The sequence below is a fragment of the Falco biarmicus genome, chromosome 6, assembly GCF_023638135.1.
Source record: "Falco biarmicus isolate bFalBia1 chromosome 6, bFalBia1.pri, whole genome shotgun sequence".
Taxonomy (NCBI): domain Eukaryota; kingdom Metazoa; phylum Chordata; class Aves; order Falconiformes; family Falconidae; genus Falco; species Falco biarmicus.
The window spans coordinates 29,423,325-29,442,495 of record NC_079293.1 but is presented as its reverse complement, the minus strand read 5'-3'; the positions used below and the strand labels follow the sequence as shown (position 1 = coordinate 29,442,495).

General features: G+C 39.2%; 1 protein-coding gene across 1 annotated transcript in view; it reads right to left on the bottom strand.

Annotated features, from left to right (window-relative positions):
- The window catches only part of GREB1 (growth regulating estrogen receptor binding 1), a 108,968-nt gene extending 98,997 nt beyond the window's left edge, over window positions 1-9,971 (bottom strand). The window contains exon 1 of the mRNA XM_056343961.1: window positions 9,861-9,971. The gene's annotated coding sequence lies outside the window, so the exon portion shown is untranslated. The remainder of the gene's footprint in view (window positions 1-9,860) is intronic.
- Window positions 9,972-19,171: the final 9,200 nt, after the last annotated feature.

Genomic DNA, 19,171 nt, shown 5'->3' with positions numbered 1-19,171 from the left:
GAAACCAAATTACAAGTAAAAGCAATGCCACCTAGCAGCAAAAAGACTGTGAAGCAGTATAACTAATTTAAAATGGGGATAGCACCATCCATAAAATTTTGCTTTCTTGCTGCCATCCTACACACCATTACTTCGCATCCAGACTGTCAACATGACCTTACACCCTCTGCTGCTGGAAGTATATAGCCTAGGAAGAGATGCCTGGCCTTTATGTCAAGGGATGGAGAATCACTTGCGTTCCCACTGCAGGATCATGTTCACATCATTTGATGCTTGGCCAAAGCGTCTTTGGGCTTCTGTTGGGCCTCCATGACCCTGACATAACTATTTGCGTGTGATCTTTCCCCCAGTCAGTTTAATTCAATTATTATGCAGGCTGCAGCTTTTATGAGAGAAACACTGTTGGCATGGAACTAAAAGGATGTGATATGTGAACTGGGATGTTGCATCACATTACACACAGGGTAAGAAACCTACTTAAATAGTATTAGAAAATTCTGTGGGATTAAGAAAGTCATAAATAATTGTGTCATGCATTTGCCTAGCGGGAGCAGTCTTTGAAACACATTAGCTCCAGAACAATGCTTAAATTTTGCCTTGCAGGGAAATCATTGAATTACTGTAAAAGAGAACCCAAGAGAGGACACCATTCAGACAGCAAACATCATCAGTGAGCTGGAGCTGGAGAATGAACTGAGAAGCTAAGTCACCTGCCCTACTTGCCGCACTTTTTCATACCAACTGATACTCCCAGTTGCATCCCTCAGCTGCCTTTGGCTTCCGCTCATGCATACGAAGTGCTGGCTGCATAACAGAAAGAAAAGTACTAAAATAAGCATGAGAATGTGTCAGGAAACTTTACTGCATAAAAGAAAACAAGACACACACAAGAAAAGACATATACTAACGTCTATAGAAGACTATACAGTCACCACCTGAGATTTTACAGATGTTAATATTTTAATTCATGTGAAAACGAAAAAGGTAGACTGACCTGTTTGAGATTGCAGGGATCCTTTAAGGCACAGTAATAATGAAATGCTAAAAATGCATAGGTATAACAAAGCATTTGCATTTTCACGGATTATAAATCTGCTACCTAGCTTTTTAATAAGCGCATCTTTTTTACAAAATATTGCAGTATTAAATTCATTAGAAGACCTGCATTATAGCTGGAGAATACTATCATTTTCAATGCACTTTAACAAATCAGCCAATCTGTTGATAAAAATATGTATCTAATTCGATATATACAGTACATGGAATAAACCCCTTTCCCACATGGGAAGGCAGCCCATTAGATAGATATGGCATCCATACAGGAAAATCCATATGGATAGCAATGTTATGGCTTGATTACTCAGATGAATGGGAGCACAAAATTAATCAGATGAAGCAATATTCTAGATCATACAAAACACACATGAATAAAGCTATAAAAATATATGGCAGGAGCATAACAGAAAAAAAAAGATCAGTGGTGGAGCCAAAGATAGGTGCACTAAAGACTAGCAGGTTCATTAACCAAAGAGCCTCATTAACACAGCTATCTGAACTGATATGAACAAGACCAGGTTTTGCATCAGCAAACTGACTCCCTGGTTAATAATCCCAAGGAAAAGACACCTGACTGTACTTCCCTTCTCTTCTGTCACTAGCACTAGGTATATCTTCCCAGAAAACAACAATGCTGCCTGTTTTATATTTGTTCCTCCTGTTATTTCTCTGAATGGGAGCCCTTTTTCTCTTTTGTATTAAACCTCTGCATGAGACCATTAAATTGGAAGACATAGGATTGTCAGTATAAAGATTGTTGGTAGACAAGTACATGAAATTAATAGATTGCCTTTCAAAAATCCCGACTGTGACTCTTGCAGACCACCAAGAATCGTTATCAAAATGTACTTATATATTATAGTATACAGAGGGGTTATTTTTTTACAAAAAAGAAGATTATGATTAGGTTTGATAAAAGGGGAAGGAAAGAGCAGATGAATCAAAGAAATGTAGAGCACGAGGTTGGAAACACAGTTTGTAAGACAGAGACTGTGGTGAAGTCTTGGTGCAAAGTAACCTAAGGTCTCTTACTTCTTTATTAAAGCCTCACAGACAAAGGTTTTTAGTCATAGGTAACCACGACAGAGCAGCTAAGCTGTGGTAACTTATATATCCATAACATATTTTGTCCATTTAGGATGTAAACCCTTGTTCCATGGTTCAAGCTGGGGCCATGTGAACTTCAGCAGCAATATTAGTACTAATGTTCATCAGTGAGCTAGCATAAGCAAATGGAAGATATTCTAAAAATGGAACTTTTGATAATTTCATGCTTGGAGAAAAAACGCTGGTTGCTTTTTCTAAGTTACAATACTATGAAATTTACAGCTGACTGTTCAAAGGTGGTCAAGATACAGTAACATTATAGGACAACTTCTCTTTCATACAGAAAAAAAAAAATTCACTGTCATTTTAAGGACAAACTTCCCAAAGGCAAGACAACAAGATGAGAGGTCAAAGAGTTATAGCAGATGGAGTTACATCAGGTTGGCAGCCAGTTGCCAGTGGCTTCCCAGGGTTCAATTTTAAAGCCAGTGTTTCTTAATGTTTTTATAAATGATCTGGACACAGGAATCAAACCAAATGTACATAAAGTTTGCCAACGATACTAAACAAGGAGGAGCCACTACGCTAGGAGGCTTGAGAGGCCTTGCAGAGAGATCCGAGTAGCCTGTAGAGCTGGGCAATGACTGATCACGTGAAATTTAACAAGACCAATTACTGGATTCTCCACCTGGGACAGGGTAATCCTGGTTATATGTACAAACCAGGAGACAAGAGGCTGGAGAGCAGCCCTGCAGAAGGAGATCTGGGAGTCTAGGTTAACAGCAAGTTGAATATGAGTCAACAGTGTATCCTGGCAGCCAAAAGGGCCAACTGGGTCCTGGGGTGCATCAAGCACAGCATAGCTAGCTAGTTGAGGGAGGTGACTGTCCCACTCTACAGCGCACTGGTGCAGCCCCACCTCAAATGCTGTGCACAGTTTTGGGTGCTTCAATATATGGACATCAAACTATTAGTGTGCCCAGAGTAAGACGACCAAGATGGTGAAATGTCTTGAGGACAAGGAAGTGGCTTGAGGAGTGGCTGAGGTCACTCTTGCAGAGGAGAAGGCTGAAGGGTGACTCACAGTAGTCTACAGCTTCCTCAAGGGGGGCAGTGGAGGTGCTCATCTTCTCTCTCTGGTGAGCAGCAACAGGAGACAAGGAAACGGAATGAAGCTGTCAGGGGAAGTTCAGATTGGGTATTAGGAAAAGGTTCTTCACTAAGAGCATGTTCGGTCACTGGAACAGGCTCCCCAGGGAAGTGGTCATGGCACCAAGCCTGTCAGAGTACAAGGAGCATGTGGATGATGCTCTTAGTCATATGTTTTAGTTTTAGGTAGTCCTGTGAGGAGCAGGGAGTTGGACTTGGTCTTTATGGGTGCCTTCAAACTTGAGATATTCTATGATTTTATGATTTTACTATATAGCTTCTTTCCTTTATCCAGATTTCCTCTAAAGAGCTTCATAAACAAGAAAGTGTAGGATATGATGGCTCTCCCACAAGTATTACATAAAAAGAAATGGACCTTCAAAGAGTCTGCTATCAATTTCTCCAGACATTACAGATAAACGTCTGGGAATCCACCAGAGTAACCTGAACCTGCCATATATGGCTGCAGAGCAACACCCAATATTTATTGATGAATTCTGAGGCCTGATACCAAAATTCAGTAAAAGTCAGAAGGATCTAACCAGTCGTTCAGGCCTCAGCTGTTCAAATCTGTCAGTAGCTGTGCATTGCCATGCTGACTTGAAGCAACAGTATACAGCATCCTCCTCAGTTGTAAGAATTGAAACAGAGGATTTACCAGTATCAAACTCCACAATATAATCTTCCTTGCCTAGGATATAAGGAGACTGACTTTACTATCCTGAAATCTGGATACTTAAAATTTATTTTTTAGTCTCCCTAAGACCTAGACAAGCACTGCTAGACGAAAATAAATTGTCAACTAATTCAAAATTCACTTTCTAAGCAATCCTTTAAATGGCAAGAGGGAACACATCCCAGTACCCTCAGATTATAGAACAGACAGTAAATTCCACAATAATCCATCCACCATATTGAAACTATAGCAAGTTCTCCTTGTGGAGCTGCACTGTTTCACATTGTGGAAGCCTATTTGCCCCTGGGAAATGGGACTGAAGTATTAGTGGAAGACCAGAGTTTTCCAGTGCCTCCGATTCTGCACCCAGATTTGCTTCACAGAATTTAAAGAGATTTCTCCAGGTCTTTGCAAGCTCTTCTAAATACAGAACATGCACTGTACATTACTTTTTGCTCAGCCACCCTCTCACATGACTAGGCCTGGTCAGTATCTCATGGCCTCCACCATGCTGTGCCAGGCATCACACGCATGGAATTGTACTGATTCCCTAGGAAATACTCTTTCTAAATGGTCTTTCAGATGGGGACCCCACTGTGAGGCAGAGTACTACAGTACATCACCAAGATTCCTCTCGTGTTCTTCCAGTATCGTGTGAACTTCAAAGCAGGAGATACTACAATGCTGCACTCTAAGTGTGTAAGATGCTTGTATCATAGCTGGGGGGCTGGATATTGGGTCAAACATTTGTCTCATGCTGAGAAGACAAGACTTATCTCCTTTCTTTTAAGGCTCTCTTGCTTCAAGGCCCTTCTGAGCAGCAGAGATATACTTACCATTGATGTGAACACTATGCTCTTCTTTACACAAAAGATGACAAATGACAAAAAATGGGGGAGAAATAGTAGAACAAGGGGGAAAAACACCAAAGTGTATAGCAACATATATACCTGTTGACAGAAGATATTAAACTGAATAAAATGATAGAACTTAAAACTACTCATCAAAGTCTAATATATTCTAACAAGTCTGAACTGGCTGGCATCTAGATGCATTTCCTCCCCAGATGGCAGGAATGACTGAGCCAAATTTACATCTGTATGTCTATGCATATCTCCACAGCATATTTATGCATGCATTTTGAACAATTAGGGGCCAAATAATTCACAGTTCCATCTACACAACAATGCCACTGAAATCTGGATCCCTCACTTAACTTGAGCATCCATTGCAGTCAAGTAAGTCACAAATGTTTTCTTTAAAAACAAATGTATTTACACCGTATATCAACCATTTCATTACCTGTGGGGTGAAAAAAATGAGAATAGCTGTCAGATTAGGATGAAACAATCTTTACAATTTTTCAGCAACTTCCAAATCATTCTTGCGTTCAGAAATATTTTCACTACTGTTATTACAAGTAGGGTCCTGAATTATTACACCATTGATATTTACAGTTTTATCTACCACACTATGTGTATGGTTTGACAACGCTGTGTGTGAGGTATTAGTTTGCTGCTTTAATCTCTACTTCATAGAGAAAGTGGGAGAGTAAGAGATTTTGAAAATGTGGTTCCAAATCAGAAAGGACTATAGTCTCCTTTTTTAATGCACTAAACTTCTTGCTGACAGAAGCAAAACTGGTGCTGCTAAACTTGTCTATACACACATTCAAGTCCTCTTACAGCTGGTACACAGACCTAGTAGATGAGGACTTGGACGATGAAATCAGAAATGCAGTCATAATCATTAGAAACTAGCTTATTATTTCAAAGCATTGTATAATGACACTAGAACTTCACAGGACAGGATCAGATTTTTATTTTAAATAAATGTTTATCCTTGGAAAAGGGATAAGAAACGTTGTGGACATAAAAATTTCCCATCTCATAAGGTGAAATCTATGTAATTTCTCCCTGTTATAGAAACAGAAGACCTAGTCCCGCACTTTCCTACTAAGGAGCTCTAAAAACTAAGACAGCTAGGTCAAAATCAAGAATATGTTTTGCTAGCAACCATTTAAAACAACATAAAAAGTGTTAAAAGAATCAATAGGCTAAGTATCAGGATGAATTCTCCTACCTATAAATACATCTTTGATGGCAATTCTTTGTCAGTACTGCCTATTTTTATGACTGTGATGAGACTATACTTTCTACAAATAATCTTTCATTTTCATCTACTGCATAATTATATAAAATATGCCTCCAACATCATTAAAAATTGCTTTTAGTACATAAAGTACAGCTGTGCTGTTTAGCTAGCAAAAGGATATTTTCTTCCTATAACACTCAATCAGTATTTATATTTTAAAGCATTTTTTTCTAAGATACACAATGTCTAAACAGCTATTTTCTTTTATTGTTTCTTCAGAAATACACCACTGGCTATGTTACTTCTTAGACTTCCTTTATTCCTCAAATAAACATTCAAGCACAAAAGGCAACACATGGAAAATGGCAAATGAAGGAAAACTGAAAATCAAACCAATGTTCTTTGAAATACTTAAGTGTAATTATAAAGGAACAGCCACAAATACCCGCAAAATGAGCATGACACATTTAAATTTCCTTACTAAAGTACAGGGTCTCCTGCTACAGTCTGTGTGAGAGAAGTTTTGAAGAGTTAGTCAGATTTGCAGACTGAATCGTTAACCACAGTCTAAGTAGAAAAAAAAAGTAAAGAATTTTCAGTTCAAAGATGCAATGCTTTCCCTGTGCATGTGCATAATACACAAATGCAGTCGCGTTTTTGTCTAAGTAGAGATATTTGTATGTAGATTTTGGTTGTTATTAGTTACACTAGCCTTTTATGCCTCTTCATGTAACTTTTATTCACATGAAATAAACCCCTGGTTGTGCCTGATCTCAGCTGAGAGTAAGTAAATGCTTTATTTTGTTTAAGGGTGAAAAAAGGAGTGACAGATCACTTACCATTTGCTGTGCAGACTTTGTATTCATTAGAAGAGCCACAATCAATAAGAACCAAAACCAATTTTTCCTTAAAGATAATTATGCCCAGCACCACTAGAGTGTTTAGGAGTCTGACAGGCTTTCATTTATTAACATGAATCACCTTTGAAAGTTTACAGCTTCCTAATCCAAATTTAGCCTTACAGAATGCAAGCTGTAAAATGCTCCTGTTTTGTGATACAAAACTATACCATTTTTCTCATGGTTACTTTTACATTGTGTAAGTTGCATAAGTTTCAAATGCAGAAAAACTGCAAATTACAAACTAATTTGCTACTTTTCACATTTTATAGAGCAATCTCTTCTAGGTTTTGAGGGCAACTGTTTTTTCTTACTTTTTTTTTAAAAAAAAGAGAAACTATGGAAGCCATTAGGTTTTTATACTGAATATGTTCTTTTAGTTTAACAAGAAAACCAGAAATTAAACCATTGTTTTAAACTTATTGCACATTAGAAAACTCTTTCCTTAACTTTGTGCATATTATGCAGAGTATTATTGAGGCGTTTTAAAATCTAACAGATTCTGAACTATGGTATCCAAAGACAGACTCGCTTAACAAAGTATTTAAATATATACACAAATAGACAACATATTTGAGACCTAAGTGAGAAGAAAATTTCTGCAAAACTGTATAGTCACAGCACCAAGGAATATAGACATTTTTAACACAAAATAAATGAAGCATTGCTTCAAAACCATTGTGCCTAACAGATTCACAAAGCAAAGACGATCACAGTATAAGTGAAATTCCAACCCTAAATCATTCTGTCCTACGCTTGTGCTTATAAGATCTTCTGTCAGGAGCTAATCTCACGTGACAGGCCTGATCCAAAGCCATTTGAAGTCAATGGAATGTCTCTTCCTGACTTCAGGGAGCTTTGCATCCAGCTCTTATAAACTTCAACAATACAGTTCATAGAAGGTTGTTTTAAGAGAACAATAGTTAAGCATTGTCTAAGTAGGAAAGAATGTTAGCTCAAATGGAATTTACCTGCAGCAGTAGACTTGTTAGGTTTGTTTTGTTACTGTTTTTTTATGCACATAACACAGTTAAACCTTTCCAAACTGAGAACATTCCGTTTCTTTAGCAGAAGCCAGAGAAAATCAAAACTGCAGTCAAATACAGACACAAAAAATAATTAGGCAATTTTGTATGTAGTAAGCTTAGATTTTCTAAAACAAAAGACCACTTTTAAGGCCTCAATTAAGGTTTTCTTAGACAGCTGTACATTAAGAATAAGACAGAACAAGAAGTTTCAAAAATATATCAGGCATTCCTGCAGTTAACAAACAAAAAGATAAATTAAAAAAATAAAACTAGTTGTGTAAGCAAGGGGGTAGTATGACAGGAAAAGAAGTTATTTTGGTTTTTCTTTTTTAATAAGATTCTCTACTGACTGAAGTAAATTTCAAAGCTACAGCTGACAACTACCAGGCCTGATAAGGAGCCCAGTCAGACTGTTATTTATTGTTTGAAAATAATAACAGAACTGTAAGCCCTGAAACAGCAATTAACTTCATTGTAAAAGCTGGTGAAAGAACAGTCCCGTTGCTGTGGCTATTCTCTGTTTATAAGAAAAATGGAGCAATGATGAAGTAGACTAGTACAGAACCTGATGCTGATCCCAGGTACATCAGTACCAGTAAATTTACACTGATGAAAAGTCAAATCAAAATCAGGTCCACCAACGCCAAGTTCCCCAAGGCAACAGAGCATGGTGGTTCTAACTTCCTCACTCACACATGAAATCAAGTCACTACAGCTATTTTAGTTACTAGTGTGGAGATGAAAACACAGAAACTTCCAATTAAGCACAAATATTCCACAATGTCCACCTTGGGATACTGACTCTATGTTTCACAGTGAAAAAAAGACATTAAATCATAAAGACTTATTCATGATACATACAAGCCACTGTTAATTTTCTTTGTAGTTAGTTCAACATGTTTAACAACAAACACTGACATTACTGGCATTATTAGTTAATAATTTTCCGAAGGGTCTATGAGTTGTTAGAACAAAACCAAGGTAGCTCATATGTCAAAAAGTAAAGTAAATTAGACAAAGCACAATGAAAAAGCAAACATCAATTTCTCCAATGTATAGATACTACACTTTCTGTCTCCTTCATCTAAGCAGTATTGGCAACTGAAAGTAAACCAATCACTTCATAAATATACCTAACCAAACTGCTGACTTTTTAGGCTGAGCAGGTGAATCAAACATAATTACAAATTTCATCTCATGCCAGTACAAAATTACTTTTTTTTTTTTTTTCAGTTGAAATGAAACAGTATTTCTCAGGTCTAGCATACCTTGTTTGGTATCATCAATATTTTCTTACAGTAATTGTTAAACAGACCATTTTGTTAAACTCAAAAAGACCCCAAACATTTCATTTGGGTGTTTTGACCTCTTTTCTCCTTGTTGCTATTAAATGCATTTCTGAACTGAAGCATTGCCCTAAAATGAAAAATCAGCCTTTCATGTAAGAAAGTCAAAACAATATGCAGACTCTAGTTTTATATTTTTTCTTCTGAAATGCACAAATTAATTGTTTTATTCACTCCAGAACTACATTTGGCGTAAAGAAACCATTCATATATTTTGTTAAGCCTTATTTTGCCAGATACCAGAGCACTTGCTTTTATACTTCTACCCCGTTCTCTCCTCGTTGTACACAGGCAGTTGGAACACAAACTGCTGAGTATTGCTAGCTGGTATCCTAATTCCCTCAGACCTAATCTGCTCCCTGCTTCCTCCGTTCTTGCTGCTGCTGCTACTGCTGCTAACACTTCCTTAGCCTTCAGGAGACCCGGGCTTCCCGTCACCGCCACCCCCGCCACCCCCGCCGCCTCTGAGCATTCCCAGGTGCTGATAATCTTTTTTCTGTATTGCTGCTGCTGCTTCTCCTTGTTTTGGCAGATGTTACAGCTTTGCACGTTGCAAGGATCTTACCTCCGAGACCCTCTTTGTTGCTCTGTCTGACCACGTTGGAAGCAGGGAGTGATGGATATTAGGGAAGCATGAGCCTCCCCTTGCTGTTTAGCAGCTGGTCTGCAAAGAAAGATAGAGATGCTGCTCTCTCCTCCTCCCCCTCCTCCCCGTCCCAGCTTCCCCCTCCCTCCTCCTTGCTCCCTCCTTCCCATCCACAAACTCCAGTTCTGTCTGCGCTTCAACACAATGCGCTACCTCTCAGCACCAGCTACCTAAGGTCAAGAATACAATCCCCCTCACCCTTCCCCCCAGCCTTTCCCTCTCCAGTCTCATGCATCCTCACCCCTGCTTCCCACTGAATATGGTATCTTCCCAACTAGACATGCCTTATTTGGCTCTAGGGTCTAAAGCACAATTTCAACAGCCCTAAGAGAAAAAAAAACTTATAGAACAGAAGATGCACAGGGAATGCCAGGGATATGATGGGAAAGGGGAAGTCTTCTGGAGAAACTGGAAACTTTGAGGGTTTATCTATGTGTGAAAGAAATCTAGTCACAGTAGCCAAAGCCTGCCACTTGGAGATTAGTTTAAAAGATCGATACAGATTAAAGAAAAATACCCTGGATAACTAGTTATCTCCCAAATCCAGCTTACCTATTGTTTATGCTCTTTGTTTCTCGATCCTTATTCTAAATAGCTTTTTTTTTAAAGCTTCCAAACTTTTTCCTGCAAAGCCAGACTCAAATACCAGTATAATCTGATGATGCAATAGTGAATGAAAGTGAAAAAGTAACCAGTGGTATTTTCTAAGACTCTGAGCTATGAAATAATCACCTTAAATATCATGAAAAACAGAGGCACAAGTCCTCTAAGTTTTCAGCTTGAATAACAAATGTGTTCAAGTGGTCTTTTTTCACCTTCAGCAGTTATGGTGACTAGAAGCACTTTCAGGTGACCAGAACGTGGCTTCCAGAAATCACATATAATTACAACTAGCCAGCTTGTTCTTCTTAAGGACCTAATTTTAGACACACCTATCGATAAACCAGTCTCTAAAGTGTTTATGTTTGTTACAGAGACTGTGGAGAGAGGTAGGTGATGCTGAAGACTTCTAAAAGATCTTGTCTGCTTAAGGTTAAACACTTTAGTTAAGTGGACAGGATCTCCCTCTGGAGGCCTTGAGAGGCACCTGAATCTCTCTGGTGATGTATGAAGATGTATTAGGCACTTACTTCATGAGGTCTCTTTTACTGACTGCCCAAAATTAAGCAGCAAGTTAGTTACTGCAAGGCCAAGGTCAGACACAATGAAGTTGTAGAAATTACAAGTTATTTTAAAACTTTCAATATCCTAGCCCATGTTTCTTTGTTGTTGTTGGCCTCAAAGGGCAATTAGGAGGCATGACACATCCAAGGTCAACAGAAGGTGGTCCACGGGGCAGAGAAACAACTGTTCACATTCCCTGGATCATCTCACAAATAAAAGACAAATAAGGTGGCTCTTCGAGCACAACAGCAACATCCGCCATGTAAAACAAAATCTATTGATCAATCTTTTTATAAAACTGTTGATCAATCTGAAAAGAATCAGAACATAGTCTTTATCTTCACTCAAAGCTAGGACAAGCTCAGTAACTAGTGCAAACAACACAGATTTGATCCAGCTTGAGAACGATAACCTAAATGACTGAATTGAAATTAAGGAACTAGTCTCTTTATTCTGTCATAATCGTCTCAGTCACTTTGCCCAGAAATGAAGATTTAGGAAAAAATTATAATCCAGACTTGCCAAACCATACACTCATCGTGATTCAATTGAGCAGCTTCTTCCACTTTCTCCTCTGCAGCAAGACCTATATCACAGCACAGTGCTATATCCCCTCTCCCTCTTGAAGGCACAGCAAGTGCACCTCTTGGCAAATTGTTTAAACTTAACCAAATGCATCTGATAGTTACATTCAATACTCAGAAATGTGCTACAGTGTTGTGCTGCAGCAAAAGGGCATGCTTCCTACTTTCATGCTCAAGAGACTTGCACTTCAGTGTGTCTCACCTAATGGGAAGAATTACATTAATCTCACATCTCAAAAACTCTCCCTACTCACCCAAAATCATAGCAAAGTAAAGATTTGAATGTCTGGATAACTTTTGATAATTAGCCAGACTTTTAATAATAAGCCAGACTGCCAGCATCAAGACTTTCCTTCCCGAGTTGTGGGCTGCAATATGCTTTTTAAGAACTAGTGCCATCTTGCACTATGCACAAAAATACTTCCTACCAGCCTTCAGTATACATGCTACTTTCCAACAGCCTTCACCAACCCAAAAGGAGCAGAGTACCACTCCTCAGTAGTGGCTGGAAGTCACTCAGAACTTGTGTGTGTGAAACAAAGTTTTCAGACCAGAAACAATGTTAAAAATCATTACAGCAACTATCTCCAGATAAGTATGAGTAATCATGTCAAACTGATGCTGTTCATGTTGTAGTTGCTGAGGTCTATGTCAGAGCTCATAATTTGAATTAATTTTTATTTTAACAACTGCTAAACTTTAAAAATAGAAAAGGTTTAAAAAAGGAGAGAGAATCAGATTTCTCATCTGTTTTGGTGCTGAAAGATCTCTATAAAATCAGCTAGATGCTTTTTCTAGAATACTGCAGAGATGTCACATGTCAGCACAACTCCTGAAGGTCAGAACTTCTTACTGATGTAAGAAGCAAAGGAAGCTTTAGAATGGACAGATCATTTGGAAGTAACATATCATGAGGACCAGAGTTTTTTTACCCAAATACAAAGCTGCTGAACTATGAGCTACATGCTGAACTACATGTGCTACAAGACACGTAACCTCTAGGTTAAACCAACTTCAGTACCAGAAGAGTGGTATATATGGAGCAGGACACCAAGGACTGACTGATGGACTTTCAGCATATTTGCCAATCAACTGGAGAAGGTGTTGAACACTGCTGTGACAAAGCTTGATGCATTGTACAATGCAAATGGTGAAATGACAGATTATTCAAGATATCCAAATATAGACTGTGAAATGTTGCAGGCATATCTCATAGTAGTAGGTGATTGAAAGGGCAGGTTAAATTAAGTACTAATAAATGAAAAAGAATGGATGTGCAATAAAAGATCTGTCTTGTAGCCCTAGCAAGCCATAGTGGCACTCAGGGCAGGAAGATGTCAGAGGCAAGATGCTGACAGTGTGGGTACTCTATAGAGATTTGGAGATCAGTGGAAGAGCAAAAGCAACTGGCCAGAAGAGTTACCTACCCAGAGAAGGGGCGGCAAAGAAAGAATGATATGAGGCTGCTCCAGCAGGAGGCAGCAGCGACCAGCACTGGTCGGGTGGGTCCAGCTCTGCTCAGTCTGTCCAGTGCAAGAGCACACTAGGGGTAATGGACGTGCTAGGGGCACGAAGTGCAATCCTTTCCCCTCACAGAAGACAACTCTTTCTCTTTCAGCCAGTGTTTTTGCCAGTGGTTCAGTCAACAGCAGCAGCCATAGTACCAGGCAAACCCAAAGATACTCTCTCCTTGCTACCGGCTTTTCAAAAATTAGTTTGGTGGACACATGGAGTTTGGTCCATCAGTAAGCAGCTCAGATGCAGGGTATCTGCAGGACAGGAATTCTCCAACTGTTTATTACAATTGGATACCCCAAAGAGGGCAGTACTTTACAGCTCTGTTTATGAAACTCTTCCAGTCCTGAAACTGGATGTCCCTGCTGTCCATTGTCATGGACAGAATATAAACATACTTAGTACCACACAGGCATTTACTTAGGAAGCAAAGTTTACCATGTACTCTCCTGTGCCCTTTTAATAAAACACATTTCTAGAAATTTTCTTAGTAAAGTGAGATGAAGAATCTTCACATAGTTAAAACATCAATGCAATAATTCCGTAGAAGCACCCAAGTTTCATAAAGATGCTAAATGTTTTAAAACAGTACACCACATAACATTTAAAGATGCAATCATGTAGTCAATTTTTGTTTATTATACCTTGATGTAATAAAGTCTTCAAATATCTGTGCATTTTCATCAGCCATGTTTAGCACAAGTCTTCTACCTCAGACACTTCTAACAATCTCCACTGCTTCTTCACAAGCCGTTTGTAAATCATATACCACTGCAAAAATGAAACAAATGGCATTGGTGGGCTGCTAGATCAAAAGTATCCAAGTTCTCAATGGAGTTAAAGTAGCAAATAAATGGTATTTTCTATCAAGGCTGACTGTTTCTCTCAACTTCCAATGACAGACCATGAAAGCAGGTTCTCTTTGTTAGAACAGCTATGCTATGAACTCCAGAAGCAAAACACAGTGACTCCCTGTCCAACTTAAGCAGCAGAATCATATTTTTGGCAGAAGCCCAGGTTGCTGAGCAGAACCTACAGTTCTGTGGAACAGCCCAAAGGTTGTCATAGCAGCAATGACATTCTGAGCTAGCCCAGAAGACTCGTTCTCTGTATGAACAGAGCAAGTGCCTGCTTTACACATCTAGCACCAACCAGGAGCTGGATCATTCCAACTCAGGCATCAATTTTACCACAGAACTTCAATTCAGATATAATCACTAAGACACAGTGTTCTCCTGTTTTATGCAAAATATACAGAAACTTTTTCCTAAGAGTTTACAGATACTCAGTGTGATTAAAATGTTCAAACAAAAGCCAAGTCTGCCTTCAAGAATTCACTGTCTGATATGAGTCAATAGTTAATATAGAACACTTTCTCATATTATTTAGTTAAGGACTATGAAGACGATTAGAGGACTGGAGCATCTCCCTTATGAGGGAAGGCTGAAAGAGCTTTAGCCTGGAGAAAACTGAGAAGCAATCTTATCAATGGATACAAATATCTTAAGGGCGAGCATCAAGATGGGGCCAGGCTCTTTTCAGTGGTGCGCAGTGACAGGACAAAGGGCAACGGGCACAAACTGCAACACAGGGAGTTCCACCTGCATATGAGGAAGAACAGGCTGCCCAGAGAGGCTGTGGAGTCTCCTCCTGTGGAGACCTTCAAAACTAGCTTGGATGCGATTCTGCACAACCTGCTCTAGGGGAACCTGCTTTAGTGAGGGTGTTGGACTAGACAATCTCCAGAGATCCTTTCCAACCCTGACCACTCTGTGATTCTGTGACTAGGAGATAAAATGAAGTAACAAAATAAATTTTAAATAATAAAAAAACCTGCAATGGGGAAATCTTAATCTAAAGTGAAAAAGTAACTTTTTTTTTAGTTTTCTGAAACTCAAGATATAAACATCTTACGAGAACACACTTCAATGTTCCCATGCGTTCAAAGCTGACAAAATTATATACATCAGGCAATTTTGCACCTCCTCTGCAACTCAAAAGATACAAGATAATAATAATAAAAGATACAAATATAATAATGCCCTTTTGCACCAGGAATCTTCTGTTTATAAACTCCTTAGCCTGAATGAAAATTTCCAACAAGCTCTGTTAAGACCTTTGCCTAGAAACCATCAGACTCTTTCAGATGAGAGATGGCTTGCTGACAAATTTCAGAACCTCACCAAGAGCACAATATTCACTGAACCTTTTCAATAAAAGATACCAGTGCTCATATGCAGTATGTACCTGCTATTTACATAACTCTAATGTCACCTTAAAGGTACTTTCGTCCTTCGATATAATTTATTTTCCAGATTACAGGTACAAAAATTCAGAGCTTCAGTTTCTAACATGTCCTAAAACCAGTATCTCCAACATGGTGTCACATCCATGACTTTTAATTTTATTTCAAGCATGCCGTTCAGGACATGACAAAAGAGAATGCTGCTTAGCACTGTGTGGTTCAGATCTGATTAACTGACTTGATCTTCCCCATACTCATACAACAAAGTAAAAAAATCATGGATTTTCCTTCTTAAATTAAAGGATGACTATTCACCATGTATGCAGGAACAAATTTTTTCAGTCCTATTAAGCTGAGCACATCAAGAAAGACTGTACTGTTACCAGAAACAAATTTCAATCATTACATTTTGCAGCATAAAAAATTATATAGTAATATTCCACAACCTTTATACCTAATTGTTAGGCAGTGGTGAGGACCTTAGTAGGACCTTAGGGAGGCTAGGAAGTTTATACAGACAGACATCAATATACAAATATATGCATGATTTTATGTAGCTTAAACAGATACTTACTCATTTTTCTGTCTTTCATGATTTCACCTTTGCAGGAAGATACTTCCTCTGGCTCATCTTTTCAGCAATACATACACACCTAATGGAAGATCCAGTTACAAGATTAAAGAGAATCATTAAAGAGAAGATTGCATTTCATACAATTTGTACAGATTTTTACATCTGTAAGGTGGCCTTGGCTTTAACTGCAGGATGTTACAACTACTATGTACATAAATAAAATAAATGGATATTATAAAAGAATATAAAGTTACCTGTCAGGTGATATAATTCCCAAATTTAGGATTACATATACATAGACTAATAAATATTAATAGGCTATTAGCATAACATAAAAATAAAAGAATAGGAAAGTAATGACATTTCGTTAAAAACAAGTTTTTCATTATTACAATGGCAATGTAAAAAACACAAAAATTCCTATTTTGCATGAAATCCAAACCTTACACCATTACAGTGCTGCACGAGGTTCACCAGTAAAAACTTTTACATAGCAGTCTAACTCACGCTGCTCAAAGTAAAACCTACATGCCTAAGTAGTGCAGAGTAAAATATTAAATTACACAACCGAAGCATTTTTAAGAAAATTATGTTTTGACTTTCACACACAGTCCCTCAAAAATGCTAAGGAAACCACTGTTCTAGGATGTATTGTTAAAAGATCAGATTTAGAAAATGGAATTATTGCCCCCTTGTGGCAGATTAATAACCAATGCAATAGAAGAAAACTGGCTAAATGAGCAAATCCTTCATTTTAAGAATCATGTCTTGTACAATTACCACGCAGAGATATTAAAAAGAGTCCACAACCATTTTCATATGTAGTAAGACAACAGTAAATAGGGTATAATTTACATTTTCATCTACAAGAGTAATAAAAAATGTGGGATAAATTTAATTACCAGCTTTATAAAATGCAAATAATAAACACTACAATCAAACTCTTAGATCCACAGCATGTCGCAGCCAAAACTCCTGATAGTCCAAAATCTAGTTTTCATTTAAAAGAATAATTAGGCTTTATAATTTTTGTGTAAATATAGAAAAATCTTCCTGAAACTGAATCCATGAGGACTTTTCTTCACTCAGTCAGAAGCGAAGGACAGAGAAGCACAAGAACAACAGAACTTGATCTTATGACCAGCTAGGACAACAGCATAATTACATCTTCATGCAATGTTTTCCACATGAGTTAATATATTCACACATCCTTGATCCTCAAATTATGAGCTGATAGCCTCCCTCCTAATATCTGACTACCCAACAATCATCAAAATCCTATTCAATGGCTTTTATGCTGCATAGCACAGTACCCCAAACTAAAGCAGCCCAAGACATCTATTCCAAAGCATTTTGCTGTTCCAGTTGGAAAAAACCTGCTTTATCACAGTGGGTTTATACAATCTGTGATTACAACGCTGATATGTCTTCCAGTTAAGAGTATAACAAAGGGGAAGAAACATTCATTCCTTATGGGACTACATTTATCACCACAGAATAGTTAGCAAGGATCATATTGCCCACACAGAAATGAGTGCTTTCACATTTCAGTGATGAGCTGCTTTCATGATAGGAAAACCTTTTGCACCTGCAGCAGTCTAAGTTCTCCCTAGAATACTGACAAGCAACATTTGCCCGAGGTCTTTAAATGAACAACTCAAGGCTTCATCTCTCCTGAAACAGACACCATGCCTTTGAGGAGCTGTAACATATTTCCCCCACTTTTTTTCTGATAAATTGATTAGACCATGAGAACAACCCCCCTTAGTTCTACACATGACTACAAGGACAATTACTACCGTGCAAGTAATTGATTGAAAATTGGTTACTATGAAGAAAACTGCATCCTCCTTCAAGGCATCTGATGTCTCAGTGGTGACATAAGCTACTCCAAAGGAATGTCTAACCTGAAGGGATATGAAACAGCTAATTTGGTAATTTTTAAAGAAAATAGACTATTAGAGCTGTGCAGCCTGGCATATTAGAAAAGGGATTAAGTTCTTCAAGGCTTTGAATTCCTTATACTAGACCGGCAGTTTTACACAACGTCCAATGAAATTCACTTTTCTCCAGAGCACCTGCCCTCAGGATGAGAAAGTGACAGGAAATTTCACCAACGGTTTAGGTGGGGGAAGCAAAAAAGTTCACACATTCTTTAGGAAAAAGAATTCCACCACAGACTTCTTTGTCATACGATACAGTAGAGGACAGTTAATTACCATGAAGAGCAATCATTCAACAGGTCAGCTATCTAACAAGGAGCTGTGTTTTAAGCAAGTGGGTTTTTTTCCTGACAAACAGAAGTTTCCTACCAAATCAAAAATTTTGAGGTTACTGCTGATGCTGACAAACGAGCAAGGCAACAGTCAGTGCTTGTAAAAGGATATCAGAAGTGTGAAAGAAAGGGTAGGAGCAATGGAGTTGGGATTTGGGAAAGGATCTGGGACCCCTTGCTGGGAGGTAAATGGACAGGCCTAGCTCAGCCAGGCCACATTGGCTGGCTGCTCTGGCCCTACAGGCACCTACCCAGCCCTTTACAAACAACCCCCTCATAATTAATTTATTCATGACACGGGCATGCCATCCTTCTCTCCCCAGTAAGTGACACACACAGCTTCGGCCCTCTTCTACTAGCAAGTCGTGACAGAAGGAAGCAATACTAATTATTCTCACACCTATTTACACGACGGTGCTTAGGCAGGGCGCTCTCTCCTTGCCGATGCTGTACACGGAGGGAAGAAAAGCCTCCCTCCTCGGTCACCGAAGGGATGAGAACTTCCCCGGTTTAACCCACTTTCGCGCTTAAGGCGCTCCCCACGCCGGCTGCACCCCGCCAGGAAGACAAGGACGAAGGGGGCGAGCAAATCCTTTCTTCCTCTGCTCTGGGAGGGTGCTGAGGGGAGGAAACGCCAGCCTGGGCGATAAGCGGGGGTCTCCTTCCCCCCGGCGCTCAGAAGAGAGGACTCCCCCGAGCAGCCGCCCGCCCGCCGCGCTGAGGGGACGGCAGGGACCCGGCGGCGGGAGGAGCCACCTCCGCTCGCGCCCCGGCTCTGGCGGGAAGGAGGCGCGCGCCTGCGCACGGGGCGGGGGTTCCGCTTTCCCGCCCGCCCGTCCGGTTTGCGGGGGGGCCGGGGAGGAGAGAGGCGGC